Genomic DNA, 25,285 nt, shown 5'->3' with positions numbered 1-25,285 from the left:
CTGCACAATCTAAACTGAGAAATATAATTATATGCATGCAACTTATTACTGAATATTTTCTCTTATTTTATCCACATTTTCCTATAAAATTAAATTTATTTTTTGTTTTATTGTAGCTTTTCAAAAGAAGTATGAAATGCTGAAATAAAATAAATAAGTAAAAATAAAATATTCAACTTTTTATTATTATAATTACATTCCATTAAGAAAAAACATCAAAGTTTTTAACAAATCATTGCTTTTGAAGGTGAGGCAAGTCTATTGGCACATGCCAAAACAAAGACTTTTTTCACCTAACAAGGATAACTATTATTGCATATTAAATTTACATGAAATAAGACCAAAAAAATATAAAATAAGTCTATTACTGTTTATGAATATTTTTAAATCCATTCAAATGCAGACCATTAAATATCTAGCAATAACATAACATGGACTTGCCCCACTTTTGAAATCAACAGCTGTTTGTTTAAAGTTTAAACAAAATTTTAAAAATTAACTTTCAAGTTTGAATTTGTAATGATATAACCATCTGTATTTAAACTTAAGCAGCTGTTTTATTTGACTGTACAATAGTTAAACATTTAGATGTAATGGTGAACAGAATAATCCTGAGAAACACTTCATTGAATTAAAAAGTTGACTTTTTAAAATGATTTCGTAGTTATTTCTGTTTCATAAACTGTATAGGGTAGATGTACCAGTTTTGGCCAGTGTAGTACCAGTTCTGGCCAGAAAACAAATTTAACTTAAAAATATAATCACAAATGAAACAAACTTTTATTGTTAACTGTGAGAACAATTAACAATAAAAGTTTGTTTCATTGGACAGATTTGAATATGTGGTAATTATATTTTTAAGTTAAATTTGTTTTCTGGCCAGAACCGGTACACTGGCCAAAACTGGTACATCTACCCTACATACAATTCACAAAAGCTACAATTGTTCCACGTACTGTACATGTGTGAGGCTAAACTCCCACCTTCACTCTAATTTCTACCTGGGTCTTTTGTGCACTTGTCCAAGTAAATTTCAGTTTATGGAATAATAGCATGCAGGATTACTGAAAATTCTGGATTAAACTTCTACTGTAGTTAAATTTTATTAATGTTTTCTACTGTAAAGTTGTTCTTTCTGAAGATGACAAACAGTAATAGCAAGGTTGAGGCTGAAGTTTTAAACGGACATTCAGCGCCGCTTTTCCTGTAAACCTAGAAGTTTGACAATGGCGTTTAGAATGTCGAGCATGATTCCACTGACTTTCCAAACACCATTGTCAAACATCTAGGCTTACAGGAAAGCAGCACTGAACGTTCGACGTACACGTTTTCGCATTTAAAACTTTGGCCTCAACCTTGCTAATATCTAAAAGTGTTAGGAACACACCAATACCCCAAAAGTTAAACAAACACTAAAAAATATTAAATATAATAAACATTTTCATCCTTATCAATCAGACATCCTCAGATTACATAAGTCTACTATACAATAGAATACCAAATCAAATTACAGAACTCAAATTGAAATTTTAAATGGCCAAAGTTTGGACACACTCCAGAAGCAGAGAATGTATATCATAAAGAAAAAGTAAGTGAATAAACATTACAAAATTAATAAAATACAAATATTTTGATTAGTTCACATGAAGACATATATGAAATGATTTACTGTAGTTCAAACCATGCTCTCCATGCCACTGACAGATTGTCAAATTCCTTGAAGTTGATGACAGCCAAATTTTCTTTATGATATACATTCTCTGCGTAGCATGCAAGCCCAAACCTTGACCATTTAAAATTTCAATTTAAGTTCTGTATTCAATTTGGTTTTATGTTCTCTAGTAGACTTACACAATGATGTCTGATTGATAAGAATGAAAACGTTCATTATATTTAATATTTTCAGTGTTTAACTTGTTTAGTGTACTGGGGTGTTTTAAAAAATATTAAACACCTCAAATAGAAACACTGTTATAGGTGTTTCTGTGGGATTCTGCCTTGGAGTAAAACATCCATAATTTACTAATCAACAATTAACTCATTATATTCATGTTCTTTAAACAGATTTTTATTTATACTATTACATTTAACATTACATAAATAAATAATATACATAAAAAGCAAGCAAAAAATCCAACTAATCTAAAAACACATTCCAAACAATATAACTCCTATATATGATTTTAAGGAAAACTAGTCATTTCATCATGATTGGATTATGAGTGTAGTGACTTTTAAAATTTTATAAATAAAAGGTATGAGTAAGTAAATTTAGTAAAATAAACAAATATGATAAAATAGCTGGCAAGGGCTCTTTATCAACTTTCCTGACATCCAAACAGGAGGCAAACGAGTCAATTAGGAAGCTTGATAATTTTTCAATTATACTAGGATATAAAGTTAAGAATAAGTAATAACAAAAGCTTAAAAGGAATAATTTTGTTAAATTATGATAAAAAACATTTCCATTTAAAAAAATATTTAAGTTTAAAAAGCACTGACACTATCTGAAAGTTGAAACTGTGTATAGCACAATCTGTTATATACTGTTAAAAAACAAAAAGAATACCAAAAAAACATTAATATTGGAAATAGGGAAAATATTTGAAACAAATACAGTTATTTTTTTGGTAAACTAAAAAGTTATAGGAGTTGAAAAAATTTCAAAATTTGGAAGCTTTTTGAGATATGGCCACCATCCCTTAATATTGCCTAAACAATGCTCTAATTTTCCTGAAAATTCCTAAAAACATTACCCCTAATACATAAATCACCCTGCAAAATTCAGAAATTTTCAGCAAAAGACATAGAAGTTAAGCTTCAAACTAGGTGAAAAAATCATGTCCCCCACATACTAACATCGATACATAAAGAAAACAACTCCCACTTTTTATCCTTCTAAAACTTTCTAATTTCCTTCCTTATTCCTTCTTGGACGTGAAGGCCACTTCCTGGAATAACCAGTACAATGAGTATGAAATTATACATGGGAGAAGAAGGGTCACTTTTGAGTTGGTGCTTGAAGATATAGGACAATGAAAAGGCAGAGACTTGATATTGTCCAATATCAGAGTAGATTGGGGAAGTTAAGTTTGAGTTGGGAATCCTTGAAATTCCTGGCTTGAAGTTAGTGTGTTGGAGTTGGCATTCAACATGACCAGTTGCAAGTTTTGAATGAACCACCAATGATTTGGATATAAATAAAAACCAGGAGCCAAGGAGAAGACAGATTTGTGAATTTTGTACAAGAAGGTCTATGTGGCCCCTCATGACAATGAGAATTGAAAGACATTCACAAGACCCAGGACCCTTTGTTCTGTACTATTTGCCATCTTATACTTCTCACCCTTTATCTTGAATTTTCCATATTTATGTAAATTTAATATTTAGGATTTGTTTTAGGAAAATTATTACTGTAATAATTATTCTAGTTTATTGCATTGGATTAGTGTTATTGCAATTCAGTGTGTTGCGGCTATTTTTAATTCTGTAATTTCCTCTGATGATTGAGTTTGGGTTTCTGCTGGAAAAACTGTCCTAGAACCTACATCTTTGATTGAATTTGTAAATAATTATATCACACACAATTAAATTAATTTTCTCACATCTGTGTCTTTAGTTTATTGGGTGTTTGTCTTGTGAGTTAACAAAAACTCTATCACAGTGGTTGGCAACTAGTGATCTACTGATGTCTTGCGAGCCATCAGTGGTCCACGAACCACTGATGATCTGTGAGAAAATTTGGACATTGATCACTGTCCAAATAATCAATTACGAAAGAAATACAGAATGCTTAGTTGCTTTTTTTCGCTCATTGGGAGGCTTTTTATTTGAATCTAAAACCAAATACGAAGTGACTGTTATCAATAAATAATGAACAATAAACAATATTGTGAATGCGATTGTTGTCCTTCGTGGAAAAGCACTAAGAATCCATAAACTTATTTCAAATAAGCAGTAATAAACTTTAAGCTTGCATTAATTTATTATAATTAAACAAGTGAGTTTCATATCAATATAGTAAAATTGAACTTTTATGATCATTATTCTACAGATTTTGTATCGTTTAAAAAAATTTATGATAATGGTCCACAAAATTCAAAATTGCGAGTTTAGTGGTCGGTGAGGTCAGAAAAGTTGCAGACCACTGCTCAATCATATATCTCACAGTGTAAATATACATGGTCTAAATGTAAGTTCGACTCTTACAAAATCATTAGAAGAATCATTAGATTATTAGTTTGGATATATCCTGAAAATTTATAACTTTTTATGTTAATAGAGTTCTAGTTTTCTAATTAGGAAATGAAAGAATTAAAAATTATAACATAAGAAATTGAATATAAAAATTAACATTTAAAAATTAAAATTTTTGGCCAGATTTCATAAATCTCAAAAATGATAAATAATTCTAAATGAAATTTAAAACAGTAAATGTATCAGAGAACATTACTTGATATTTGTTTTAAAAAATTAACCACTTCAAAATATATTTTTTTCATACTGAAAGTAAATGTTTATGTAATATATGCTTATAATATTTAGATATGAAAATATAAAAGGCAGGTCACTTACAGAAATACTGATTTTTAATATCTAAATTGAAGAATCATGGAATTAATGCGTAATCCTAAATTTATTAAAACCAAAGATACTTAAAGCTAAGACAATTAAACTTTTGTTAAACTATTTATTTAAAATTTATGATGCTAATGCCATATCAATTAAATGTTTATGGCAATAATTTCAGAGAAAAATAATCATATTTTACTGAAGTTATCACATGTTACAAAATGTATGTATAACAAATAAAAGTTATTACAAAAATGTTTAGTTTTTCAATTTTATAATTTATTGATAAAACAAAATTTAGAATAAACACTGTTTTAGCTATTGAACAATGGCAATAAAAAAAACAAAAAACTAATGATTAGTTAGTAAGTTATTTATTCTATATAAAAATGTTATAATATTAACAACACAGATTTAAGTAAGGTTAAATTAAGATTAGCTTTCAGATTTTTTAACAGAATTTCTAAATTCTATTTATTAATTTTTTTTTGGCTTTTCGTGTTATCCTTTATTATACATTAAGTTATATTCATATCAGAATTCCACGTAGTTATATTACTTTCTCAGCTATGTCTTTATGACTGAAAGAAAATCCTATCTTTTTCTTATTGATCTGTATTTCTGAATAAAACCTGTAGATACATCTATAAACTCTCAGTTATCAAGAAGCTTTCTCTGAGACAATGTTTCTAAAAACTGTATAAATCTCAAAAGACATTTTTTTATGATGAATTCTTTGCTTGTATTAGACAAACAACACATGAAATCTATGTACTGTTTTAAATAAATAATTCAACAGATTCAATTTTTATCCCTTAAATTCAGATTGCAATAATTTCAAAAAAAATAAAATAAAATTCAAACATTTTAGCATTTTTCTAATCTGTAGGATTCTCAAAACAGAAAATTTGTGGAATCTTAATGTGAGAAGATGCAGCACTTGTAGTCAAGAAGGTATTTTTAAGTTTTACAGAAATAGTATTGATAATCTGTTCCCATTTGAATGAATGAACTTGTTCCTTCTAGAATTTTTATTCCTTTTATCAAGACTTGAGTTATAATTACAAAATAATAAGATAAAATCTATTTTTAAATTTACTGACCTGAAAGTAAATTGAAAGATATAAGACAAATATTTTTGTAAAAAATATCCCTTTTTGCTTGATATTTTGTTATTATTTAAGAATATCTTCTTTGATTGGTAGCTTTTTATTTAATTACTAAAACTGGGTAGAGCTAAACAGAATTTGAATAGTAACTCACTTGTCAGTTAATCAGATCTTTCTGATCTTTGAATTTAGATATTAAAAATGAAGTTTTTAAATCTTCTTTAAAAACTTCATTTTTAATATCTAAATTCAAAGATCAGAAAATTATTACATGATCCTAAAAATTTATTAACACCAAAGACTATCATTGAAGGAAAATTAAAGCAAATTAAAGAGGAATATAATTAAATGGACTGGTAAACTTGAAAGCTGATGCAATAGTAAGCAACAGATTTGCATTAGAAATAGCCGGGACGATTTCATATTTAGAAAATAAAAATATATTTCTTACTAGACTATACATATATGTATAGTCTAGTAAGAAATATATTTTTATTTTCACACGCTTTCATAGAGGTATTAACAAGTCTACAGCAGAACCGTCCTTTTATTTGAGGCTACTGTCCACCAACAAATGTAAAAAAGTTAAAAGTCCTCTAGCAGTGGCTTACATAATCTTTAAAAATAAATTATTACATCAGAAATAGCCAGGACGATTTCATATTTAGAAAATAAAAATATATTTCTTACTAGACTATACAGTATATTGTATAGTCTAGTAAGAAATATATTTTTATTTTCTAAACAGATTTGCATTTTTAAGCATTCAAATGGAACAACAGATGCTGTTCCATTTGAATGCTTGAAAATGCACGTCTGTTGCTTAAGAACATGATGATGACTGCTAGACATATAGTTGTAAACATTTGTTATTTATTAAAATTCTTGCTGGATTTTATTGTTGTTGAGTCTGTTCCTTAATTAAATGGACATTAATGTGTTACTGTAATAAAATAGTTAAATGGCATAAAAAAGAAATGCTGAAAAGATTTATTCCTATTAATATTTACATTGAATTTTTTTGCTTTATCAATCATATTTATTGGAAGAATATTTTAATAAAGTATACAATAATAGTTTATATTTTTGATATGAAAATTTTAATCATTCAGAATTTTTAATAAATTTTTAAAATAAAATTCCAAAATTACATATTAAAATGTTTTCAGTGAAATTCTGTATGTTAAAAAGAATCAAATACATTTTAAAATATATATTAATGTTATAAAATCTTAAAAGCATTTATATATAAGTTTCTTACTTATTAGCAGCTCTATGTTCTCTTCACATGTTATGCTATTCCTTTCAATATATTTATAAATTCATTTATAATGAAAAAATTGATATTTTCATAATTACAAAACAAGAGAACAAAAAAGCATTATTTTTTTAAACTAATTACTTCATTGATTAAATTTGTTATAAAGGAGGAACTACAAACAACATATCATATTATAAACAAACTTATTTGTAATACATTTAAAGAAAAACTGTTGGATTAACTTATCTTAATCTAGTTGTCTCGAAGATCTATAATCATGCATAAATCAACTGCATAATTAAATTTCACAAATGAGCCATTTTTAAAAAAAATTAAACTGTGAATACAAATGATATTGTCACATAAAAAATAAATGATATTCCTATATTTGATATTTATAATCATTTTTTAAACTATATATCTAAAGGAATACACATTGAAACTAAAATTTACACACACAGTATGTTCCTTATTTCTGTAATTGAAGCAACACTGATAAATTTTTCAACTTAACTTTGGGGCTTTTACTCATTTTTCAGATGTTTATTTATGAATTCTGATGATAAAAATATCTAAAATATTTATCTTTAAACCTTAACTCATCTCCACAAAAACTTCAAAAATTAACTAGCTACTTGTTTTGGAGACAAGCCTGTGAATTATTTTCTCACTTTATGGCCCATGTAATTTCAGGAGTATTAGACTCATCTTCAGGGATTTTTTTGCTGAAATCCTTATTTTTCAAACATACATTCAAGAGATTCTAATGTTTGCATTTTCCAATTTCTTTTTGAATATGTAAATTAAAAATATCCAAGAAGGGGCACTCACTATATCAGAGAATATGTCTTCTTTATGATTTGAAATTTTTTAAAAAGTTAATAATAGAACAGAAATGAAAGTTAATACAAGGTTATAAACTGTAAGTGCTAGCAATATTAAAAATTTAAAGTTTTATTATCTTTAAAACCAAAACAGCACCAATAAAAAATAAAAAGTATAATGAGGAATATGCTGAGGAATATGAAATATACTTTGAAAATGATATATTTGCTTCACATATCCATGTTTTAATTATCAATAAACAATGGTAATAATAGATTATTAATGAACATAGAAAGTAAAACTCATTACAAAAACTTGAGTAAGAGTTACATAGATTACTATATTATTTCACAAAAATTTTACTTTTTTATCTGCAGTAATTGATATTTACCTAATAATTCTAGATTCTTTTATTTATATTACATTTTCAACAAAGTTCAGTTAGAACTGGAAAAAGCAAAAAACAGCTATTAACGTTTGTAACTGTGCATAAATATTCATCGTGCATTCTGTACTTATTTGAATTCTGACAGCAGCTCTGTATGTAAACCATCTATTTTCCAAAAAGACACTTAAAACACAAACTCCTATCCTTCAAAATGTAAAGTAGAATTAGTTTCATCAATTGATATGGCCACTTTAACACTTATTATAATTTTAATTTGATTTATTTCTGCAACCCAAATATATAACTGCATTTTTTTAAGCTTATTCTCAACAGCTACTTAAATAAAATGTTGTCATCTTTCATTTTTCATCATCACTTCAAGACAGTTTATATTCATTAAACAGATACTACTCCTGGCTGTTCAATCTTAGATCAAGTGTATGTATGTTTTAAACTTGTCAAAACATGGCTAATATATATATATATATATATATATAGAACATAAGAACAGATGACAAAAGTGACTTTAGTAATAGTATCGTATGCTTAATATATTTATATATGCACTATCAGACGATGATTCATTATTGATTTGCATTGATCTTCTAAATGTGAATAAACTTAACTAAGTACATTGTTCAATTTTATATGAATTTAGTTTTACTAATTAAAGTGAATACAATACCAAGCACTGCTACCCTATTCTTTTTCTTATTTTAGATAATAGTAAATATTGCCTTTCCATTCAATTTAACATACAGAATAGTCTGAAAGTTACACTTCATTACATGAATACAAAAATTATAATAATAATATTGTAAAAGTGAATGTGACAAACATAAAAACTAATTGTTAAAGTATAAAATATAAATTTAGAACTGCTAAAATAATTAAACAAGCTATGATTAAATGCTATTGATATATTGCATTGAACAGAAGCAAGTACAGTACATATTAATAATTATTGCAAATTTAACAATTAAGTAATTTGAACATAATTGATATTTTATTTTTTCTTCTTTATACTTGATTTATACATCATCAATCTCCACCTAAATCTAATGTACTAAAATTAATAATGTCATATAACACCTTTGAAACAAATTTTTACTAGTTTCAAAATGAAATAAAATGTAAATATTTATTACAAAACTTGCTTATATTATGACAAGGATTTCTTCAAAATAGAAATAATTAGGTTTTAAGTGATAAACCTAATTATTCACAACAGTTGCAATTATCATTGTTTTAAATTCAATTAAACTGTTAGAAGTAGCTCAATTTTTTTTCTTTTTCAAGTTATTAATAAAATATCGTTTCTTCAAAATTCCTTTACATAATGGTATTAAAAACTTTTTAGTTGTGTACCTTCAGCTGAATTTATAGACAAGTATTAAATAAAAAAATATTTTAAATTTCATTAAGATTAAAATATCAATTTAAAGAAAATAAAATAAAATTCTAATTCACTATTTGAACTGAAAAATCCTTTCAAAGTTGTACTGTATATTCATTAACTAAAGTTCTCTTTTGATTTTTAGATCTGTTCAATGGATGTAAAAAAATAATAATCAAGACAAAAAGCAATTATGTTTTTTTAATTTTTAAAAATTGCATAGAAACTTGTATATTAAAGAAATGTGTGTACATTTCTTGTAGGATGAATTATCTATTTTAAAAATGATCCTTATTTTTATTTTACAGAACATTAACAACTTTTCTAAATATTTATATGATTTAAACAGAAATTTTAGAAACGTTGAGAAAATTCTAATCTAGCTAATTTTCTCATAAAAATTACACTTTAAATTAGTATAATACACAATTACAATTATCAGTAAATATTCTTTTATTAAGATCGATAATATGCAATTTCAGTTATTGAATTTTTTTAAATTGTATAAATTAATTTTTATCCACATTAATTTTTTAAAATATAATTTGACAAATATAGCCAAATAAATATTATTTTTATCTTCTGTAAAAAGATAAAAATTTGCTATAGATTAATGTTAAGAACCAGTGAACCAGACCAAGTTATAATGTATACAATTCACTGTATATATTTAGATAACATGGAATCTTATCTAAAATTATTTTAGCTTCACAAACACTAAATATGATACATTTTAAATATAATATGCAAAGTTAAATTCAAATCAATTTTTTGTCAACAAGTAAATTTATTCTCAATTTTGTAAAATCTCCAATTTATTTCTGTACAAAATACATCAAGAATAAACATTTATTGGCCAAAAAATCCAATGTATATCGATTATCAAGTATTAAATTTATATAAATCCTTAAAATGTTTTCTCAAAGTTTAATACATACCGATATAACAAGAACTGATGAAGTTAATAAGCACTTGATTCTAGTGTGTGGGAAAATAATTTATATAAATTAATGTACATGTTTTTCTACTTTAATGTATATAAAGTACATTGTAACTAATCAATCTATCGACTGTGAATTTGGTTCTTATGTTAATTTAATGAATCATTACAGTTTCAACCTTGATTTAAGAAAATAAAATAAATAAATAAAATATGTGAACCTTCGTTCTTAGAGCAAAATGATAGAATAATCAGTAGAAAATATTTGTTTATATATTTACAGTAAAACCTGTGTAAACCGGACTCGTGCGCTGTCCAATATTTTTTCCCGTTTTGAATAGGTTTTTGACGGAAAATCGCTCCGTTTTGAGGAATCTTTCCGTTTAGACGCGTTTCCGCCTTAGACAGGTTCCGTTTTACACAGGTTTTACCGTATATACATTATTATATAATGACTTAAGCCTAATACTTTAAACTCGCCGGTAAAGATAATTACATAAATACTCACACATATTGTAATAATTCTGCAACTATTCGCCTACAATTATTATAAAGATGATGCCTGATAATGAAAATAACTTATAAAGATTCAACTGCAATTATTTCATCTTTCTTTTTCAGACTACTGGTCGTTACATCCCATCAAACAGACATCCGGAATTCTACTACTATCTAGATCTTGTCCGCACCCCGATTATCGCCCTCTGACGGTAGAATGTAGCAAACGATGTTAACGTATTCTGATAATTGATAATGTGGAGACAATCCAAAGATTTATTACAAAATTTCCGATATAATGATTTTCTTTTTATGTTTTGTAATATTATTAATATTTTTATAACATTTATAAATTTTAAAATGTTATTAATATAAAAAAAATTTTATCGACGTCTAATCAGAACTGGCGTTACATGTTAATATAATTATATATTTAATTGTAATATTAAGTATGTAATTATATTATATAATTACAATAAATATCTTTTATTTCATTGCATATAATATATTGTTTTTCCTTGATATAATTTTAAAAAGAAAAAAACATTATAAATTAAAATACACTTGAAAGAAATCAATATGGCGTTTTTTTTTTTTTAATGAATAAATATTTCTAACGAATTCTTATGTACTTTTTGAGTTGTAGGCTACTATAAATTTATAATTAACTAAATTCAAAATTTTACATGAAAATAGTTTTGTGTTATAGTAGAAAACAAGAACACCCATAGACCCTGTTTACGGGTGTTCTTGTTTTCTAAGAAAGACATTTTCCCCTCCTAAAATTTGCTTTTTTTAATTCTTTCTTTCCTTGTTTGCTCTTTTTGTATAACAATTTTATAAAGTATAATTATTTTGTAAGAGTAAATTTATTATAACATAGTCGTTACTACACTAAGTAACTACGGGCCCTTTAATTTTTGTATACAGGTGCTGTACTTTTAGAAGACTCAAGGTTTTATAGGATAGAGATTTTACACGTATTTTATTCACTCTCATGAATATTGATGGAGATAATATCAATAAGAATGAATATGTTTAAGGAGCATGACTCTAATAAATCAACTGGTTGATTAGTTTGCTTCTGAGGCAAAATCCCGATCCCCTCCCTGATAGCAGGAATTTAAGAGCTGAGATAAAATTTTATACTATAAGTCAAATCTTAAATATATTTATTATAACTTTTTAGACTTTGATTGTTCTTGTATTGTGTTGCCTTATCCCAAAAAACAAAGCATAATTAAATATTTGGCTCTTCCAGGACCCGCTAAAACCGAAAATTTTCTTTACTTATGTTACTTTTTAGAAGTTAAATATCTTTTAAACTTTTAAACTTAGTAATTTAATATTAATTTTTAAAAATTTATTTCATTCATCCATTATTTAAATCTATTATTAGATTATATCATCGTTAATTTAGATAACATTTACACGAACCTACTCAGGAATTTAGATAGATAAACTCATTTAATTTATCAGTGAATTAATATTAGTATATTAATCGACGCACTTTAAATTCATAATTAGATATTATAATGACAAAAGTAAAACTTTTTAAAATGTTTCAGAGATCCGTATTTAATTTATTTGAATTGAAAATAATGTTAAAGAAAATAATTCTTAAATGTTTCTTTCCAACAATTATATAATTAACCTTGAATTAATTTAGTTCACTTTAAAAAAATTCTATAATATTCAGTTAGTAGTGTGTCGTATTCTCTCTCGTTTTACTTTTCGCACACGCCCTGCACTTATACATGTAATTTATATTTAAAAAATATATATATATATATATATATTTGTTCATTTCTTTGGCGTGGCGTGCTCGATATAATGGTTAGAAAATTTAATTTTGCTTAGAAAAAAAAAAATTTTATATATATAAATTGAACATTACTTAGCCTAAATACATTTTACGAGTATGTGAGCTACCTGATATAGACATAGATTTTAAACATGAAATGGCGCAGAAACTATTTTTATTTATTTATTTATATATTGACATACATTGTAGGTAGATAAAAATCAGCGGGGTCATTTGGTCTAGGCCACGGGCACGAAAAGTCCCGAATTTAAAAGGTTTCATGTGAGTGAAATAAATTAGTTTCTTTTGATAAGTTTCTTTTCTCGAAATGTTTTATTTTTTGATTTTATTCATACATGTTTGTGGCTTTTAGAGAAATAGGGACTTATATTTTACCCAGTATTTCGTCCCATCTTACATCTATCAGCCTTGTTAACACAGACACAAATGTATATACAGTATTTATGCACCGGCACCCATCTTCTGGGGGTTTTTCTCGAGTAAAGCTTGTTTCCTGTTTTATTTTCTGAAATGCAATTTAATAACAAAATATATTTTTTAAATGTAAAAAATTTTCTTAATTTATAAATTGTTATTTTTATAACTTTTTTTAAAGTCCTGTTTTATATTTTTCCTGAAAATTTCCGTTATTTAATTCCGGGTGATGTTAGCAGGAAAATAGATAAAGTACTGTACATCGAATTATTTTAACGTGACCGTAAAATCCAGGTCTATAACGTGACGTTGGTCAATAATTTCGTATTTTCCTCATTGGGCTGAAAAAACTGTAGACCTATGAATTCCTATTGTTGTCCGTCTGTCTGTCTTTTCTTAATCTCGAGAATGGTGTTAGATAAATGAAAGACATGAACAGATATGAAAAACTTTTCGCGGAAGGCCGTGATTAACTATATAAGAACTTCGGGTGGAAACCAGAAGTCATGTTATTTCAATTCAAGTTTTCTCCTGAAAGGTGTTAGATAAAAGACCGGCACGACTCTCTTGTTAAAGGAAAAGTATGATGTACAGAGGCATGACACTACTAATTTGAGGTGAGAGCATATAAATCAAATGAATTAAAAATACGATTAGAAATTGCAACCTGGCATTGTGACGATGTCACAATAAATAATTTTTAATATGCAATTTTTAATATGCATGAATACATATGTTATAGGTTTATTGTAAAGCGTGCAGGAAGTTAACCATGTGTATAGGATACGACTCTCATTACTGATTAAGGCTGACAGAACTCGTGAAGACCTTTGCATAAAAAGCCCTTTTAGTACTGTACCTACATGGCAGAAAAGTTACTTTACAATTGAAAATTATAATTTTTGTATTAGAAACGATGCCAAAAAACTAATAATAATTTTTTAAAACTCTTTTCTGCCTGAACACTAAAAGGGCCTTCTTCCGGCTCATCGTGGGTTCGGTTAGGCTTACAATAGGGCGGTAGAGTGGTAAGTGACAGTTCTATTATTCGTGGGACAGATCATTCCTAAATAATTCCAGGAATTTTTCGATTTCCCAGATTCGGTCTCGGGTCTTCCAGAACGGTAGGATGACGCCGTAACAGCTTCGGTCATCCGATCGTCACCATTGGAGAGTTAATAAATATTTTAATTAAAATATTCAGATTTGAATGTTTTTTTGATATGTGACAAAGGCGTACAATGAATTAATGTTTCGTCTGCATTAGATACACAGATCGCAATTTTATCCATTGCAAATGAAACCAAGATTATTTGGGCCCACCAAAAATGACCGAGTGGATAAAACCACTGAAAACTGGTATAGTTGGTTGTGAGTTCGAGTCTCACCGATGGCTTGGACACATGGATTTCTTCACGTTTGTAACACTTGAATAGGGGTCAGTTTTCCGTAAAAAGTTCTCTCGGGAGGCATATCGCCCACGTGTTACAGTGCCGTATTCTTGGTTTCTTTTAGAAACCAAGAATAAGAATACTAACAATTAAATATTTCGAAAAGATACTTTCGGAAAAATTGTCTTATTATCTTTTATTTTCATGAATTTTAAAGAAAAAGATTGTCTTATCAAAAGTCAATTTACCTTTACATTAAATTGTCCGTCGATTAAATACATTTGTACAGTACATACAGAATTAATTTTTTAAATTAGTATATCTTTATAAAATTAGATTGTTATGAGTTACATCTTTAGCTCCATAAATCCAATTTATGTTATTCTAAAAGGAATTAATGCTATATTAACGTATAATTTCTGTATTTAATAAATGTTTACGCAGCTAATTAGTTAATTAGGATATAAAGTATTTTGTTTCTTTTTAAATTAAAGATTTCTATTATACTTTTTTGCAGTAATTTATAAAGTGCTGATTATATAAAAACAAGTCTTATCTAGAAAATGTATTAGAATTACATTTAAGCTAGCATTGTAAGCTAAAATTTGTTATTGTTTGACGGTTTTTTGATAATGGCAATGCAATTTTATAATGACTACGGATCTCCAAATTGTTTATTTAATCAGTTAGTAAATCAGCATTTAAGATATCCGGAAAGGTCATCTTTTTTTAATGCATGAAATATATTATAAACACTGATATTAATATTCTTGAAATAAATATATTTTAAATAAACTTTAATGTAAACATATGACTTAGATAGTACTTCAAAATATTACTAGAGCCTACCAGAGGTCAAGTATATTTTTTCAATAAAATTTGACAATAATAAAATCCTTATTACGAAGAAGTGCACATTTGTAACAAGTGCTTTTGAGATGTCTGTAAAACACTTATATTTACAGGGACAATTGTATTCAATTCTTATTACCGTGACGTACTCATGGGGATGTTGATCCTTCCACAGAGGCTTCAGGGATAAAATTTAAACGAAAAAATTTTCTTAAACAACAAATCTAAAATGACATTTTATTAATTTATAATTCAATATCAATCAATTATGTTACAATAAAAAAATGAATACTCGGTTGTCAATCGCTTATTTATACTACGTGGCTGTGGATTCTTCTATAACAAAGATTATGGAAGTTTATAGTTAAATAAGTTACAAAAATTATAATTCAGGTATCGAGTTTGTTCTTGAAGTTTCCTTCCAGATGTATCGGGAATATTGTAGAACTTTTGTCTGGCGGGTCCATAAGGAACACTCATTTGTCGGAAGCGAGGAGTAAGGGACACTTAATTTTTCTTCATTCTGATTGTACTTTTTAGATTCTGAACCCAGATCATCAACAGAGCAGAATCTTAATTACGCCACTGCCTATTACGCCAGAATCTTAATTACGCCACAGAGGGGCCATGCCCCTCTAGCCCTCTGTGATACAAGTGAATATTACAATCCATAGAAAATACATTACGATTTTAGTTGCAACAGTTCTATATCTATTTTAACCAAATGTTGCGATTAAAATGAAGTATTAATATGTCCAAAGAAAAAAAAATTTGGCCTCTATTAAGTAGCAATAGGTTTACATAATCTTAATGAATACTGAAATTCACAAATTTGAGCCTTTAGCATTAAGCTTACAACCAATTTTGGATTTATCAGCATGTCACAGTGGAGATATTTGTTTATTAATTTCAGATTAATATGTTATTTTAACTAAGTTACAAGTAAATTCTATCATATAAGCCTCTCGACAGGAATAGAAGAGAGTCGTATGGTCCTACAGATCCGAATTACTATCACACAATATCAAATTACTACTTGTAGGATTTTTTAAAATTATTATCAAACAGATTAAAATAAATTTTTAAAATTATTTTATTGAAATAAAATACAGAAAGAGAATATTTCATGTTTAAAATACTGTACTTTGTTTAAATTTTGTTAATTGCATCTTTACTAAGCTTAAGTGTTATTAATCCTAATTAATATTAATTGTTCTCGTGTGAAAACAAGGTCTTTAAAGCATATTTGGCATTCTAGTTAACTAAACTGTGTAACGAGAACGGCAATTTATGCACGTTAAGGAGATACAAACTTAATTATAATATGATGTTACGTAAGTAGGATCATTTAATTCGATCAAGTTGATTATAGTAATCTTTGATAATTGTTTTGATAATTTGCTACAATTTTTTTTAAATTAATTTTTATTGGTATTTGACACAAATTTATTTAATTTTTCTTTCTTTCTCTCAAAATTTGGTAATTGTGGGTTATTCTCCGTTTTATGTCGCTTCGTCGTATTCCAATCTCGCGTCGAAATGACGTAAATGAGTTCGAATTTAAACTGAAATAATTAAATTCCGCATAAATAAAAAATTTATTTAAGATTAATTTGCTTCAATTACACTAAAGAATATTTATTTTCATTTATAAAGTCATAATATTTTAAGAAATTAAACATGATACTAACACGCTCTAAAATGCAAATTAGTCTTCGATTTGAGAATTTGTGTCGGTAGCTCGGTTTATGCAACATGGATTATTCGTTCAATATCTAGAATTTCTTTTACGTTTTGTGTTCATGTTCTACATAAATATAGTGAAAACCTTCACAAAAAAAGATGTTAAAAAGAACTTTTATTTAGAGTGAAAAAATCCAAAATGGAGGTGTGACAAAACAAGTATAAGTGTGTGTATACGGACAAATACGTGTAAAAGGCATATATTTAAAAAAACATTGAACTTGTTGGTTAATGTTACCTATGGTTTCAAAATGGCGGCTCGTCTCTGATTCCAGCAAATAGAAGAAAGGAAACAGTGGGGACGCACGTTCTAACCTAACTTATTCTAATAAATTACCATAATTATTACCAACAAAATTATTAGAATAAGTTAGGTTAGAACGTGCATCCCCACTGTTTCCTTTCTTCTATTTGCTGGAATCAGAGACAAGCCGCCATTTTGGAACCATACGTAACATTAACCAAATTGTTATATTACTGAATTCGTATGGGGAAGATCATTTCAAATGGAAAGCAAGTTTCATGAACTACTGGAAACTATTGGATGAAAAGTAGCCACCCCCATTAAACTAGTACTTAGACAAGTAATGTAAGTTGAATGTATTATATTTTAATGTTATTGTATGACATTGAGAATTAAAACAATTTATGTACAGTACAGTACGTTACGGTGATGAATATCATTCTTTTTATAATTTTAATATTTTAGTAAATAAAGTATATGAATGATTACTCGATTAACATAAGAAAAAAGCAACTCGTAAATTTTACAACTGTAATTTCTATTTGGGGTTTCGCATTGTTTCCACTGCAACATGGCGCCACACGCGAAGACACCCATCAAGCACGGAACGGGTCCATTTCAAAACTGTAAGTCGACCCTCGTTTTGTGAAGAAAATATACTGTGATAATCCAAGCAGCAACTGAAATATATTTTAAATAATTTACTGTATATTTTGATAGTTATCAGTATTTTACTGTATTTGTGCCTTGTACAGTATATGCTGTAAATTATGTCTAAAGCATGTTTCACGAGTATAAGACCAGAGATCCAACATCTTAACCCATGTATAGTCTTTTTAGCCATCCATCTTCAGACATTCTCGATGAGATTTAGGACTGGGGATTTTGACAACCGTGAAGAATAGTTATTCCTTCCTTGAGAAACCACTCTCCTGTCAAATAAGATGCGTGATAAGAGTTTAATCTTTTGGAATTTTCAGTTTTAGTCTTTTCTTCGGCCAAATGGAATTAATGAAATGCACAGCCTCTTCTAACACATATCAGTTCAATAGATCAATTGTCTATATACAATTGATCTATTTTTCCATAGCTGTAGTTTCCCATGTTCATGCTGATACAACCATTCAACTGAAATTTAGAGTCTTGGGATCTTGACTCATGATAGCACGAATAAAGCCACCAGTGCTTAACAGAATCAAGCCCGACAAGAGTAATTTTTCTTCCAATACGAAATTAGTATGAAATTCCAATCTTCTCTTATGACAACTCGTGTTTTTTGACCCTGTGTATGTTTTTGTGGTGATCCTGAAGATGATGATTTTTTTTTTGTTTATTTACGGAACTTCAAAATATTTATTACAAATTACTCATTCAATTAAATTTCTTATAAAATCTTTATTTTAAAAACAGTTATTGGGCTGTAATTTTCAAATTGCAGACCTATATGTTTCCCACTATTGTTTGTCTGTTGTGTGAGACATTCGTAAATCTCAATAACGAAGTTAGGTCGATAGAAATCGAGACCAGATATGGAAAGCTTAGGAACAAGAGACCCTGGTTAACTTACTGTCTAGACCAGAAGTCATGTAATTTTCTTAAGACTAAGAAATTGCAGCAGGCATTGTAACTAGGGATTGCAATCCAGCAGTGTTTTGAATCCAGCTGGATTTTTGCTGGATTGAAATCATTCCAGCTGGATCCAGCGTGGATGTATTTTTGGTGCAATAAAGTGTTATCTGTCTATCCTGCAATTTATGTTTTTTTAATGAAATAAAACATTTTTTAAAAATACTTAAAAAGCTTTTATTATTTAGACTGGTCACTATAAATCAGTAAAACTTCTTACACATTTTTTTTTTTTTTTTTGTAACTCTTTCCGCCCTGTGGGCACTAAGAGGGCCTCTTATAGCAAGCCCATTATGGGTTCGGCCAGGCCCACAATGGGGCGGCTGGGTGGTGAGGGACGGGGACCGACATATCCGGACGGACCACCCCCGAAAAATTCCTGGGAATTTCTCGACCCGTCCGGATTCGATCCCGGGTCCCCCAGGGCGGTAGGCTGCTAACCTTGACCGCTCGGCCATCCGGCCGCTTCTTACACATTTAGGTAGTAAACTTAACTTTGGTTCGGTTTAACACTTGAGATAGAGATAATTAACTTTAAATGTTTAGTTAGATTATAATTATAATGTAATCTTTAAGTTAAATAATAGCAAAGGTAATTCTACTGATTAATTTATATTAATATATTATAATAATGTAAGGACGGATAATCAGTGGCTAAATGGCTATCAGTCTTACCAGTTTTCATATATAGGCTCTACATATTAGTCTGTCGCTATTTATAAGTATATAAAACTATGTACTGGAAGTAGAATAAGTTAAATAAACTACACCTTTATCAATCCAGCAAAATTTAATAAAATAATAACGTTTTCAATCGTTTTTAACGATCTTCCTCGGTTACAAAAAAAATAAAACACTAAATATAGAACATAAAATGTGTTCGGAATAAATATGAAAATTAACGGAAAACGCCCAAACGGACAAAATATAGATAAATAAACAAAATAAATAGCGGAAAAAATATATACAGGGTGTTTTTTTAAACTGACGGTACTCAGAAACATCTGTAGAGCAATCTAGCAGCCGGACTGTCGCCAAATTTGGGAGAGTGACTAAGGACGACATGGAAAAGTGATTCCGCGAAGAAAAAAGTAGTACCTAAATTCGCCGGTAGAGAAGGATTTGGCGCTGTTGTAGCGAGAAAGCTACCAGCACTTCACTGAAGAAAGGGTCATCAGTCGCTTTTTTCCACTTGCATGGCCGCCTCGCTCCCCGGATCTAACCCCATGTTACTTTTTCCTGTGGGGTTACTTAAAGTCCAAGGTCTATCTTGGTAGTGTCCCAAACTTGATGACTTTGAAGGACAACATTTCTCGAACTGTGATGAACATTCCTGCGGACATGTTACGTTCGGCCATAGAGAACACGGTGTTCAGGATGCAATGAGTTGTCCAGCAGGACGGTGATCACATTGAAGAAGGGAGAAGGTTATTTGCTGATTAATTAAACTTTCGTTATTACACTGAAGCCTCTGTCTGATTATTCATTCGTGTGTTTGTTAATTGCAGCTGGATTTTATGCAGATTCTTAGCTGTTTTGCTACAACAGCGCCAAATCCACCTCTACCGGAAAATTTGGGTACTACTTTTTTCTTCGCGGAATCTCTTTCCCATGTCGTCCTTAGTCACTCTTCGAAATTTGGCGACAGTCCGGCTGTTAGATTGCTCTACAGATGTCTCTGAGTACCGTCAGTTAAAGAAAAAAAACACCCTGTATGTAAGATCCAATGAAACCAGCATTGTCCGTTAATAACATTAATTAATGTAAAAGGATCTCCACATGGTAGACAACGAGTCTGCATCTCTATGGTTTATACAACCAGTTGTCATGTGCGCCTTGCAGATGTCCAATCTCTCAAGATGTCTGACCGTTTGCCTATTCGTCGTCGTTTATATAATTGCCTCTTGATCCCATTGGACGTTAACATCCTTCTCTCTTGCGTATGATGGCAGCGCAGTGTTGTTAAGGTTCTTACCGATTGTATATTTGTGCTCTTGAGCCTTTGTTCTAAACTGCGCATCGTTGCACCCACATAAACAAGCTTGGAGTTGAAACGTTGGTTGTGTAAAGGCACCGAATATATACCCGTTGTTGAATTCTGATCCTCTTTTTTTTATCGTTTCTTAAAAGTTTGAAAACAGTGGGATTACGTCGGTATACAATACGAAAATTATTAGACCTGCAGTACATCTATGTATCTCGTTTAAAAAAAATGGGATGTAATTAAGCACTATTCTTTTTATATTTATTCGAAACACATTTTATGTTCTGTAGTTAATGTATTTTTTTGTAACTGAGGAAGATCGTTAAAAGCGATTGAATACGTTATTATCTTATTAAATTTTGTTGGATTGATTAAGGTATAGTTTATTTATAAGTAATTTAATTATTAGTGTTAGTAAAGTAGTGAGTAAGTAATTAGTAGCAGTCTAGTAGTTAGCAAAGCGGCAACGCAACGACTTAGACTTTTGCTCAATTATTTAGAAAGTTAATTGAGTATTTGCGGATCCGCAGCGCTGGATCCAGCACTTGGTGCTGGATCCAGCAGGCCGAAGAATGCGCTGGATCCAGCTGGATTGCTGGATGAGGGATCCAGCAATTGCAATCCCTAATTGTGACTTTGCCATAATAAATAATTACTCGTTTTTTTTAATTTGTCCATTATATTTTACTATGTTAAAATATAATACAAATTTTTAACGCCGTAATATTTCAGGGGCCCGAAATTTTTGAATATCAATGAATTTAAAAACCTTTTGCTTTTTGATCATTAATAAAATGAGAACTTTAAGGATTTCAATAAAATATTATCTTAAGCAGTTTATAGAAATTTTGAACCATTCGGTTGCTCTTTTAATAATAATTGTCTTTTTGGTTTTCTATTTCCATTTCCTTTCACCCAATTACCTTTACAAATAAGCAAACAAAGAAAAAAAATTATACTGTAAGTGCAGGAAGAAAATTTGAATGTGACGACTCACTTATACACCTGTGTAGTGTATATAATATCTGAGAGTTTAATCTTTATTCACTGCTCTAGTGACTACATCCAGAGTGGACAGAGGTGATGCATGTTCTGTTTTGAGCCTTCTCCAGTATCAGTTCTAGTCATGCTCCTGCCTATAACTTCTTGGGGCCCAAGCAAATTTGAATTAGGGAGCCCCATGTGTTGACTTCATACATTTTTTGGAGGAATTCCTCCGTTTCCTCGTTCATTTTTTAACCCGACCCCTGGAGGCTTAAGTTCTGTGCCGCGTGCCACGTTTGTTTTATTTTATTATGTTACCTCCTATGCCATGGAGGACTTTGTCTGTTTTCCCCCAAGGGGCTGTTCATACGCGCTTTGTGTGTTGAGCACCAAGGCAAGTTAGCCGTTATGGGGCTCCTAATGCCTGAAGTTGTAGAGGCAGTCATTCTGTACACAACTATATGTTTGTAATTTGTATTCATTGATGTTATACAATTGGCTCTCAAGTGGCACATTGTAGTCTCATATTTCACACTTTACTGTCATTCTTTTCTTTTCTTTATTCTTCTAACTTCTATAACTCTTCATATTTCTCTTTCCAAGGCTATACCTATTGGTGGAGGCCTTCTAATTCTTTGGTAAATGTAAAATGTAAAATGTGCCGCGCCACACCGGCAATATAGGGTCTTCAGATATGGCTCCAAATTTAAATTTCGGTATTCCTACTAGAGTAATGAGTTTATAAAAAATTTGTTTGGTGCCCCTTGTTGCTGGGGCCCCAGACAATTGACTTTTTTTGCCCGTAGGATAACGCGCCATTGCTCTGACATTGCCTAATGAATGAAGCTTTAGCTTTTAGGCCGCGACTTTTACTAGCCGTAAAAGGGCCGTAAAACCCCTCACCGTAAAAGCTTTTAATCCCATGACCATGATATTTTACGACCTGCTCAGGCGTAAAATATCATGGTCATGGGATTAAAAGCTTTTACGGTGAGGGGTTTTACGGCCCTTTTACGGCTAGTGGAGTCGCGGCCTTACATTTTACCTTCTTCTAGGTTCAAAAGTTTAAATCTGTTTTCATTTTATTTGAAATTGTGTATAATTTTTTTATAAATGTATTCTTAAATGCTTGTTTTTTAGTAGGAATTCGTTTTTTTTTTGTTTTTTTCCTGGTTATAAAATGTAAATTTCAGTGCATTTATGAATTTGTCGTCTGTAAAATAAATTTATTTTCTGTAGGAAGAAAAATGATTCATCTCAAGTAATTAAAACAATTACTGTAATTCAAGTTAATAAATCGTTTTAATTTATGTAATTTCTTCCTTATTAAAATAATTTATATAAACGGATGATGATAATTTCTCTGGCATATTTTGAAATTATAAACAGAATGGTAAATAACATTGTTTAAGTAGTTTCATTTCGTAGATTAGGAATTGTCATTTGTTTTTAGCATTAACAGAAATAATTATTTCGGTAATAAATAAATAAATTTAATTTCTGAAGATTTAATTTTTCGGGCTATTTTTTGGATGTTCTTTACGTGTCTATTGCCCAAATAGGGCCAGTTTCCTACAGGAAGTCCTCTCGAGAGACATTCTCATCAAATCCAATCTCTAGAAACCAAAAAAGGTCGCAGGGTACCAAATACTCAACTATATTTTATGCATTTTTTAAAATCAATAACTGCTGTTTTTAATTTAGAAACTTCAAGAAATCTGTGACCATTTTCTTGTTAGTCATACATTTTATGAGTAAGCATTCTGATGGCAACAGCTGTCGTCAAAACATTGTTTTCATTTACAATTTCCTTTTTTATAAAACTTATCTCTTCCCTAAAAATTTTATGGTGGCATTTCAAATTATACAAAATCATTTTTTTTACACTGGCACCTATTTATAGTACACAAATCAGTTCGGCCTAGGACAAACTAGTTTCGCCTGAAATCGGGTTTGGCCGGTAACATATACATCTTATGACCCACTACCATCAATAGATACTAAGGATCCTATTACGACACGCATTCCCATAATTTTACGTTTCCACTACTGTGTTTTATAGTAGTTGTAAATTAACATGTTTCATTTATTCTTTTGCTTTCTTCATAATCAATACAGAGTAATAACAATATGTAGAGAAAGTGCATAATCAGTGAGGCAGGGGTAAAGTGGTCATAGTTTTTTCCAGAATCCCACAATTAGGTCATGACAACTTTTACGCGAATTACGCAAAGGGCAAGCAGTTACTATAAATCCGGTGTTAATATTTTTTGAAGTACTGTCCGGTGAAATATTTTTTGAAGTGTAATTTTTTGAAGGTGTGTGAAAGAAGTGGTCACGTCCTTACTTCTTTCACACACCTTCCTGTCCAGTTTCTGATGTTTCATATTCAAGTTGTTTGGGTTCTCCTCTAGTGTATTTAATTTTTTCTCTCTCAGTTAGCCTTTAAGTTTTCCAGGTTATCTCTCTTAAGACAGTTTCCCTCTTCATTATATTGTGTGATAACTTTCTTTTCCTTTCTATTCTTTTTAGAACTTTTTTTTATTTGTGAGTCTTTCCGTCTTCCTGAAAGACCACGTATTTATCAGGGAACTTATATACTATGTATATATTACATACAATTTATAATGTATCAGTTAATTTATTAAAATTCTCAACAGATGGCGACACGCATATATACTGTATATGTTACCGGCAAAACCCGATTTTACGCCAAACTAGTTTGGCGTAAGCGTGTCAGGCCAAACTAGTTTAGAATTATTATTGAAGTATATTAATGGTTAAATATATTAATGGTTAATTTAAGTTCATCATAAAACACAAATAAGTTCATTTTTAATTTTAGTTTGATTATAAAACTTATTTTTATTAATTCGTTTGAATTTTTGAAAATATTTTCGAAAGTTAATTACCTTTAAAAGTGTATGGCTTAATAAAAAAATACAAATTGATAAGTACTGATTAGCTTATTTTTATTTTATAGTTTTGTACAAGTGTTGTGTCATTTCTAATCAATACCGTTTTTGGTTGATGTTACCCTAGATATCGAAGATGGCGGCTCGTCTCCGATTCCTGCGATCAGAAGACAGGGAACAGTGGGGACGCACGTTCTAACCTATTTTAATAATTTGGTTGCTAATAACTATGGTAATTTATTATAATAGGTTAGGTTATGTTAGAACGCGTGTCCCCACTGCTCCCTTCTTCTGAATTGCTGAAATCAGAGACAAGCC

At 29.3% G+C, this 25,285-nt stretch overlaps 1 protein-coding gene across 2 annotated transcripts in view; it reads right to left on the bottom strand.

Annotated features, from left to right (window-relative positions):
• Positions 1–11,195, bottom strand: part of LOC136975900 (putative fatty acyl-CoA reductase CG5065) — a 53,166-nt gene extending 41,971 nt beyond the window's left edge. For both annotated transcript variants that reach the window (XM_067271096.1, XM_067271174.1), the window contains exon 1: positions 11,000–11,195. The gene's annotated coding sequence lies outside the window, so the exon portion shown is untranslated. The remainder of the gene's footprint in view (positions 1–10,999) is intronic.
• Between the last annotated feature and the right edge of the window lie 14,090 nt (positions 11,196–25,285).

The sequence above is a fragment of the Centruroides vittatus genome, unplaced genomic scaffold, assembly GCF_030686945.1.
Source record: "Centruroides vittatus isolate TY-2023 unplaced genomic scaffold, ASM3068694v2 contig_10, whole genome shotgun sequence".
In the NCBI taxonomy this organism is placed as follows: domain Eukaryota; kingdom Metazoa; phylum Arthropoda; class Arachnida; order Scorpiones; family Buthidae; genus Centruroides; species Centruroides vittatus.
Note: the sequence above shows the minus strand (reverse complement) of the source record. Positions and strands in the feature narration are given on the sequence as shown.